General features: G+C 37.6%; 1 pseudogene; it reads left to right on the top strand.

The window, feature by feature from the left end:
• The first annotated feature begins 1470 nt into the window (after positions 1 to 1470).
• Positions 1471 to 2157, top strand: LOC102810641 (annotated as a pseudogene).
• The last annotated feature ends 7453 nt before the right edge of the window (positions 2158 to 9610 follow it).

Here is a 9610-nt window from a genome sequence, read left to right as displayed (position 1 = left end):
CTAAATGAATATTGATTTAGAATCAAGGATGGTAACTGTGAGAAACCAATAAGGAAATTGGAAAGTAATTGCTACAGACAAACATTATATTTTTAAATGGAAAATGTTAAAATTCTGGAACTTGAAGTTCTATGACTATTGTGAAAACAATTATTTGGCATAATTTGAGAAGTGATTATTAAATATGTAGGCCACAAAATTTTCCAGAACAAGTTAATGGTTTGGTAGAACTTAGAATAATGTGTTGATCAAAAATAAATTTTATTAGATTGACTATGAGCAGGCTTTTTTGTTTTACCTCATTTTGTCTTCTGGATTTCAATGTTTTCTGATCATATAAAATTATTGTTGCTATTGTTAAGTGCTGTCCAGTTAATTCCAACTCATAGTGACCCTGCATAGGGTCCAAGGAGTGAGAAATGAGCTTGACCCACCGACTATGCATTTCAAACTGACCTTGCAGACCAGTGTTTTAACCTGCAGCACAGAACAGTTTATTCATTATATGCGTGTATATATTGGTGGTGGGTGTGCCATGGAGTTGGTTCCAAATCTTAGCAACCCTGTATAAGGTTTTTGAGGCTGTAAATCTTTATGGGAGCAGAAAGCCTCATCTTTGTCTTGCAGAACAGCTGGTAATTTTGAACTGCTGACTTTGAGGTTAACCCCCTGACTCCTAACCACTATGTGACAAGAGCGCCTTATGCATGTATATAGCCCCCCAAATATATTACTTATATTGTAAACTTTTTATTAAGCAAACACTTTTTTTTTTCCATTTTGATTAGTCATTGTCTTAGTTTCTGATAATAGAGGTAGGTAAGGATTTAGAAAAGGGAGAAGGAACTCATTTTTTCCTGTTAACTCATTGTTCTTATGGCACGATCACAGTTTCAAACTGGTTTCTGCAGTGCAGTGAATTACTTCATATGACTCTTCTACTATAGATAAGAAAAGGTAGGAGAAGATGTTGGTAGGATGATACGATTCAGTTGTGATTGTTAACAGAGTTGAGATTGTAACAACTTAGAACTCTAACCTGAGTATTAAATGATCCATCTAAGAAGCAAGAGGAGGGATATCCTTTCAAAAAACAACCATTATTCTGTCAGTTTGTCGTAGTGTGGTGGCTTTTGTGTTGCTGTGATTCTGGAAGCTATACCACCAGTAATGTAAATATTAGCATGATCACCATGGTGGGCAGGTTTCAGATAGGCTTCCAGACTAAGAAAGTCTAGGAAGAAGGAGAGATAGCCTACTTCCAAATATTTAATCACTGAAAATCATATAAATAGTAGTAGAACACTGAAACATGATGAAGAGCACCAGAATATTGGAAGAGAGCAAAAGTTCATTAAGAGTAAAAGAAAGGAGTGAGAGTGGAGCTCTCTGGGTGGGCCGCTGTTCTGGTTCTCCGGCTTCCTCACTTCTCAAGCATCACCGAGAGCTCAGGTCCAAGGCTGAACTATACCATTTAGAAGAATGGAAGCCCATGCATCAGTTGGCATGTTTCCAAAAGTCCTGAAAAGTCAATTGCTTCAGACTACCAATTTAGTGGAAGAACATCCTGATTCTGAAATTCAGACACTGGATCAGATGAAAAGAGACTTCAAGCACTAAGGAAAACTTAACAGCAGAAACTAGAATTGATTTCTAAAGGACACGGGGAGTACAAAGAAATCCCTAGTTACAGAGACTTTTTTCAAGAAGTCAAGGAGAGTAAAATAGTGGTTTGTCATTTCTACAGAGACTCAACAATCAGATGTAAAATAATAGACAAGCATTTGGCAGTACTGTCCAAGAAACATCTTGTGACCAAATTTTTGAAGCTGATTGTGGAAAAAACACCTTTCCTTTGTGAGAGATTGCATATCAAAGTCATTCCCACACTACCACTAGTAAAAGATGGGAAGACACAAGATTATGTTGTCGGATTTACCGATCTCGGAAATACAGATGACTTCAACACAGAGACATTAGAATGGAGGCTTGGTTGTTCTGATATTCTTAATTACAGTGGTGGCTGTATTTGGCCACCATTTCAGAGCCAAAATAAAATTTGGAATAAACTTCACAAAACTGAAAAAGAAAACTATCCGAGGAATGAAATATGATAGTTTTAAATATGATTTACAAAGAGTTGTAATTAAGCTCTAATCATCATCAGATGATTTTTATTTCTACCTGTTCCAGATTTAGGCGTGTTTTCTAAATTCCATGGGTTTCAACCAATTCTTCACCTCATGCTCATATTCTGAAATTTTATATAGTGACATCACACTGAAATACATCTTTGATATTGTCTTTGTGGAGATTGTGTTTAAGGTGAGGAAAACTTGAGCATTATTACATTATTATGGGAAGGGTCTAGATTCCCTATTTTTGAGAGTATCATTCATATATGTTTTTAATTGACTGAACTGGGAATGGAAATCCATCTATTCCAGGCTTAATTCTTAAGTTGCATTATTTACTTTATATAATAGATCAAGCAATATCTACTGGTATAAAATACTGTCCCTGTAAAAAAAAAAAAAAAAAAAAAAGAATAAAAGAAAGATTCACCTACACATATGGATGTGGTAGCTCAAAAAAGGGACCAAATCTTAACAGCAAGGATCACTTCCACACCCTTGGTACATAGGGTTTACAGGGATAGGCGACTTGGACATTGGATACCCAAAATGAGGGTGGGGGTGGGTGGGATATAAGGGCAAGAAGTGACTGGCTTGCAAGCCCTCAAGAGGGAGCTTAGTTACAGATAGGGCAGGGGTAAGCAGAACCTCCACTGAAGGATTGCCAGTTTGTTGGGACTGGGCTGGCATAAGGAAATGGGGACAAGACTCTTGTGGTACAATAGTTAATAATTGCCATCAGGACTGACAGTAAGGGTCGGAAATGTACAGGTAGATGTTTTTGACAAAAGGAGGGGAGTGATTGATTTTGCAGCTCAGGAGCAGAGGTCCCTGAGACTGTCAAGTGAGAAGAGCAGAGAGTATGACCCTACCCTGAGAGGCAGTGAAGCCAGGCATGGAGACAGAGATGATGATGTGGACAGATGGAGTGGCTAGGGACATGTGACTCAGAGAGGGAGAGAGGCTATGTGCTGACAGCCAGGGGGGCGGGCCTATGAGGTGTATCCTTTGGTTGTTTGATGATGCAGGGAGGGGATTATAATCATTGCAATGAAACAAAATACGATAGGGTGAATGTGAAGCAGATGTTCTCCTATGTAAGCCCACATAATTCACAATAAAAACTTTAAAAAAGAAAGAAAGAAAAAGACCAAAATGAATTTCCAAAGACTCTGAAATTTGTTCTCCAGTGTAGAGATACTAAGGCAAATGGAAGAAATGAGGGGGTAAAATAGTTGAATGGAAAATTTCAAAGCACAGCTTGAGAAGAGAAACTAAAATATTGTAATGAAATGTGCAAAGATATAGATTTAGAAAACTAAAAGGGAAGAACATGCTTAGCATTTCTCAAGTTGAAGGAACTGAAGAAAAACTGTAAGGCTCAACTTGTGATACTGAAGAGATCTATAGGCAAAATATTGAGTGATGCAGAAAGCATTAAAAGAAGATGGAAATACACAGCCACTGTACCAAAAGAAATGATCAAGGTTAAACTTTTCAAGAGATAACATATGACCAAGAGCCAATGATACTAAAGAAAGAAGCCCTATGTGCACTGAAGGCACTGGCACAGAACAAGCCTCCTGAAAATGATAGAATATAAATTGAAATCTTTCAACAAACTGATGCAGCACTGGAGGCACTCACTCATCTATGACAAGAAGTGTGGAAGACAGCTACCTGTTCATTTGATAGGGAGAGATCCATAATTCTTTCTCCCATTCCAAAGAACGGTGACCCAAAAGAATGAGGAAATTATTGTGCAGTATCATTAATATCTCATGCAAGTAAAATTTTGCTAAAGATAATTTTAAAAGGATTGCAATAGTATACTGACAGGAAATTTTCAGAGGTTAAAACTGGATTCAAAGGAGAGTGTAGAACTAGGGATATCATTGCTGATGTCAGATGGATTTTGACTGAAAGCAGAGACTACAAGGAAAATGTTTACCTGTGTGTTATTGACTACACAAAGACATTTGATTATGTGGAACGTGACAAGCTATGAATAACACTGTGGAGAATGAGTATTCCGGAACACTTCATTGTGCTTATAAGGAACCTGTACATAGACTGGGAGGCAGTTGTTCTAAAAGAATAAGGGAACACTGAATGGTTTAAAATTAGGAATAGTGTGTGCCAGGGTTATATTCTTTCTCCATAATTATTCAATCAGAATGTAGAACAAATAATTCAAGAAGCTAGATTATATGAAGAAGTACATAGTATCAGGATTGGAGGAAGATTCATAATCAACTTACAATATGCAGATGATACAACCTTGTTTGCTGAAAGCAAAGAGGACCTAAAATACCAAGACAGCAGCCTTCAGTATGGGTAGCACCTTAATGTAAAACAAACAAAAATACTCACAATTGTACCAATAAATAACATCATGATAAATGCAGAAAAGATTGAATTTTTTTAAGATTTCATTTTGGTTGGATCAACTATCAACACTCATGGAAGCAACAGACAAGAAATCAAGCATATTTCATTAAGCAAATCTGCTACGCAAGGCATCTTTAAAGTGCTCAAGAGCAAAGATATCAATCTGAGGACTAAGGTGAAACTTACCCAAGTCACATAGCCTCATGTGCATATGAAAATTAGACAATGAATAAAGTGAATAAAGAACACCATAGAAGAATTGATGCATTTGCGGTATGGTTTTGGAAAAGAATATAAAATGTATTATGGACTGCCAAAAGAAAAAAAAAAAAAAACAACAAACCTGTGTTAGAAGAAGCACAGCCAGGATGTTCCTTAGAAGCCAGGATAGCAAACCTTCATCTCTGATACTTCTGGCACATTATCAGGAGTAACCAGTCCCTGGAGAAGCATAATGTGTTTGGTAATGGGGAGATTCAGAAAAAAAGAGGAAAACCCCCAACGATATGGATTTGCTCAGGGGCAGAAGCAATGGTTTCAAACATGGGAGCGATTGTGAGGTTGGCACAGGACCAGGGACAGTCCTTTGTTCTGGGTGCATAAGGTTGCTGTTAGTAGGTACTGACTTGAAGGCCTCTAACAATAATAACCATCCAAGAAGAGACAGGAGTGGAGCACATCTCTGTACACTGAACCTCTTTGACCCAGGGACAGAAAGCTAAGACATCAGAAGAGTGGCAGAAGACTAGCATTAATAGAACCAAGAGTCAGTGCATAAGACAGAGCAGTGGACTTCTTAGTCCACAGAGTGAGTAAAATTGAGTAGAATTCTGCTTTCAGAGAGGGTGCCTCCAGGCACTTAATGGTGGTAGCTCAGTTTGCTGTCCCACAGAGATAGAGCTAAGTGACTTCAGACTGAGGCCTATGGTGAATCGGTGTTCTCTGTAGTCAATAAAACAAAAGTAAACATCTTTCTGGATTTCTGATGTTGTGCTGTGGGTTAATATGTTAGACTGCAAGGTCATTTTGAACCTCAAGGTAAGTGGTTCAATGTCACCTTCGCTCCTCAGAAACTTTATACAGGGTGGTTATGAGTTGGAATCAACTCGATGGCACTTAATTACAACAACAAAAGAGCCTATATATGCAGATGATACAACCTTGCTTGCTGAAAGTGAAGAGGACTTGAAATATTTACTGATGAAGATCAAAGAATACAACCTTCGGTATGGATTGCATCTCAATTTCAAGAAAACAAAAATCCTCACTACTGGACCAATAAACAACATTTTTATCAATGGAGAAAAGATTGAAGTTGTCAAGGACTTCATTCTTCTTGGATCAACTATCAACATTCGCGGAAGCAGCAGTCAAGAGATCAGACGATGTATTGCATTGGGCAAATCTGCTGCACAGGAACTTTTTAAAGTGTTGAAGAGCAGAGATGTCAGCTTGAGGACTAAGGTGCGCCTGACCCAAGCCATGGTATTTTCAATAACCTCATATGGATGCGAAAACTGGACAGTGAATAAGGAAGATCATAGAAGAATTGATGCCTTTGAATTGTGGTGTTGGTGGAGAATACTGAAAATGCCATGGACTGCCAAAAGAACCAATAGATCTATTTTGGAAGAGCTGCAGACAGAATGCTCCTTGGAGGCCAAGATGGCTAAACTTCGTGTCTCATACTTTGGATATATTGTCAGGAAGGAACAGTCACTAGAGAAGGATGTCATGCTGGGTAAGATGGAGGGTCAGAGAAAGAGAGGAAAACCCCCAACAAGATGGATCAGCCAGGTGGCATCATTGATGGCATCAAGCGTGGCAGCGGTAGTGAGGTTGACCCAGGATCAGACGTTGTTTCGTTCTGCTGTGCATGGGGTCGCTATGAGTCAGTTCCGACTCAATGGCACCTGACAACAACAACAACAGGGTTTCTAAGGAGTGAGCAGCTGGTGGATTTGAGCTGAGGACATTGTCCATCTCTTTCCACAAATACAGTCAATTTGATTTCTATGTAATGTAACTGGTGAGGTCAATATGTAGAATCATCTTTTATGTTGTTTGAAAAAGTTATCTGCAATGAAGAAGTCATTGGTCTTAAAAAATTTCTATCAAGCCATCTCAAGCATAATTTTTATCACCAAGGCCATATTTTGCAACTATTGATCCTTGCTCTTCGTTTTGCACCTTTGCATTCCAGTTGCCAGTAATTATCAACACATATTGATTATATACTTGATCACTTTCAGATTCCTCAATCTGTTGATAGATAGAATTCTACAATTTCATCATCACTGGCTTTAGTGGTTGGTGGATATTATTTGAATAATTGGGGTGTTTACTTGTCTTTCTTATAGACATACTGGTATTATCCTATCACAGAGAGCATTGTACTTCATACATATCTTGATACATTCTTCTTGAGGATGAATGTGACATCATTTCTATTCAATTTGCCATTCCTGGCATAGCAAATCTGTGATTGTCAGATTCAAAATGGCCAATACCAGTCCATTTCAGCTTATTAATGCCTAGGATATTGATGTTTATTTGTTCCATTTCATTTTAGACAATTTCTACCTTTCCTAGATTCATGCTTCATACATTCCATGTTCTGATTATTAATTAATTAATCTAATTATTAATTAATACAACTCTTTTTCTTCATTTTAAATTGTGCCCTATCAGCAAATGAAGGTCCCAAGGACTTCACTCCATTCTCGTCATCACAGTCAACTCTACTACCTTGAGGAAGCAGTTCCTCTACAGTTGTATTATGAGTGTCTTTCAACCTGAGGGGTCTATCTTTCGGCTCTATATCTGACAATACACTCATGCCCTTCATCATGTTTCACTATTCAATATTCTGTAAGTCTGAAAATAAGAAACCAGAGCTATCAATTTGTGAATGAAGAACTCAACAAAGTGAAAGAGAGGGAATAATTAATGCAGTGACAGAACTTGTAAATGAAGAAGTCAAGTTGATTTCAAAACAGAACAAATAATAAGAGGAAAATAATAAGTTTCTATGAAACCACAAAGAAAATTAATAAACCTCCTTACACAAAAAAAAAGAGAAAAGTCATAAAAATTTGATAAACAGTAAGAGAAGAACAATGAAGAAAATTGTAAGAAAGCCTACAAAAAAAATGAATTTAGCAGAGAAAATTATGTGGAACAAAGTCACCAGCAACACCACACACACACAAAGCAACAAATTCATGTTGTTGCTGTTATGTGTCTTCCATCTGGTTATGACTCATATGCCACTGTATAGAGTCTCCTAGACTTTTAAATCTCTGCAGGAGAAGAAAGTCTCCTTTTCCTCCTCCAGAGCAGCTGGTAAGCTCAAACCATGGACCTTGAGTTTGCAGTCCAGCGCTTATTGTATGGAGCCATTTTGCCTCCAAATGAATTCATACCTATTGACTATTATGTTGATTATAAATGTATTAAATGCACCAATCAAGAGACAGAGTGTAGCTAATGGTTAAAAAACAGGACCATCAATATACTGTCTACAATAGACAAATTTTAGACACAAAGACAAAAATTGATTAAAAATCAATGGATGAAATAAAATATAATAAGAACATGACAGCCAAAAAAGAGCAGGGATGACAATTTTGAACTCTGATAAATTAGACTTTGAGGCAAAAATAAGCATAAGTAACAAGGAAGTCCATTACATAATGATCAAAGGGTAAACAGACCAAGCATCTATAGTTAAAATAAATATCTATGCACTCAAAGAAAACAAGTCTCAAAATCAAACATCAATGGAAAAGAAAAGAAAAATAGACAATTCCACAGTAGCAGTTGTGGTTGTTGTTGTTTGTTGTCATTAGGTGCCATTGAGTCAGTACCGACACATAGCGACCCTATGTACAAGAGAATGAAACACTGTTGGTCCTGGGTATACTTCACAATTGTTGCCACGCTGATCCTCTACTCTAAGAAACATGATATCCTTCTCCAGCGATTGATCCCTCCTGACACTATGTCTGAAGTATGGAGATGAAGTTTGGCCATCCTGGCCTCCAACACAGATCTGTTTGTTCTTTTGGCAGTCCATGGCACTTTCAATAATCTCCTCTAACACCATAACTCAAAAGCATTAATTCTTCTACAGTCTTCATTATTCGCTGTCCAGCTTTGGCATGCAGATGAGGCTACTGAAAATACCATGGCTTGGGTCAGGCACACTTTAGTGCTCAAACTGACATCTTTGCTCTTCAACACTTTAAAAAGGTCTTGTGCAGCAGATTTGCCTAATGCAATACGTCATTTGATTTCTTGACGGCTGCTTCCATGAGTGTTGATCGTTGACGCAAGAAGAATGAAGTCCTTGACAACTTCAATCTTTTCTCTCTTTATAAAAATGTTGTTTATTTGTCCAGTTGTGAGGACTTTTGTTTTCTTTACATTGGGATGCAATCCATACCAAAGGCTGTACTCTTTGATCTTCATCAGTCAATATTTTAAGTCCTCTTCACTTTCAGCATGCAAGGTTGTATCATCTGCATATCACAGGTTGTCAACGCGTCTTCCTCCAATTCTGATGCCATGTTTTTCTTCATATAACCCAGTTTCTCGGATTATTTGTTCAGCATACAGATTGAATAAATATGGTGAAAGAATACAACCCTGTCGCACACCTTTCTTAATTTTAAACCATTCAGTGTTCCCATGTTCTGTTGATACAACTGCATCTTGATCCATGTACAGATTCTTCATGAGTATAATTAAGTGTTCCAGAATACTTATACTTCACAATGTTGTCCATAGCTTATCATGATCCATACAATTGAAAGCATTTGCATAGTCAATAAAGCACAGGTAAACATCTTTCTGATATTTTCTGCTTTCAGCCAAGATCCATTGGACACCAGCAATGGTATCCTTTGTTCCATGTCATCTTCTGAATCCATCTTGAACCTCTGGTATTTCTCTGTCAATGTATCCTTGCAGCCATTTCTATATTGCCGTTAGTAAAACTTTACTCACATGGGATATTAAAGAGATTGTCCAATGATTTCAGCACTCCATTGAGTCACCTCTCTTTGGAATGGGCACAAATA

The sequence above is a fragment of the Chrysochloris asiatica genome, unplaced genomic scaffold, assembly GCF_000296735.1.
Source record: "Chrysochloris asiatica unplaced genomic scaffold, ChrAsi1.0 scaffold00136, whole genome shotgun sequence".
Lineage (NCBI taxonomy): Eukaryota > Metazoa > Chordata > Mammalia > Afrosoricida > Chrysochloridae > Chrysochloris > Chrysochloris asiatica.
Note: the sequence above shows the minus strand (reverse complement) of the source record. Positions and strands in the feature narration are given on the sequence as shown.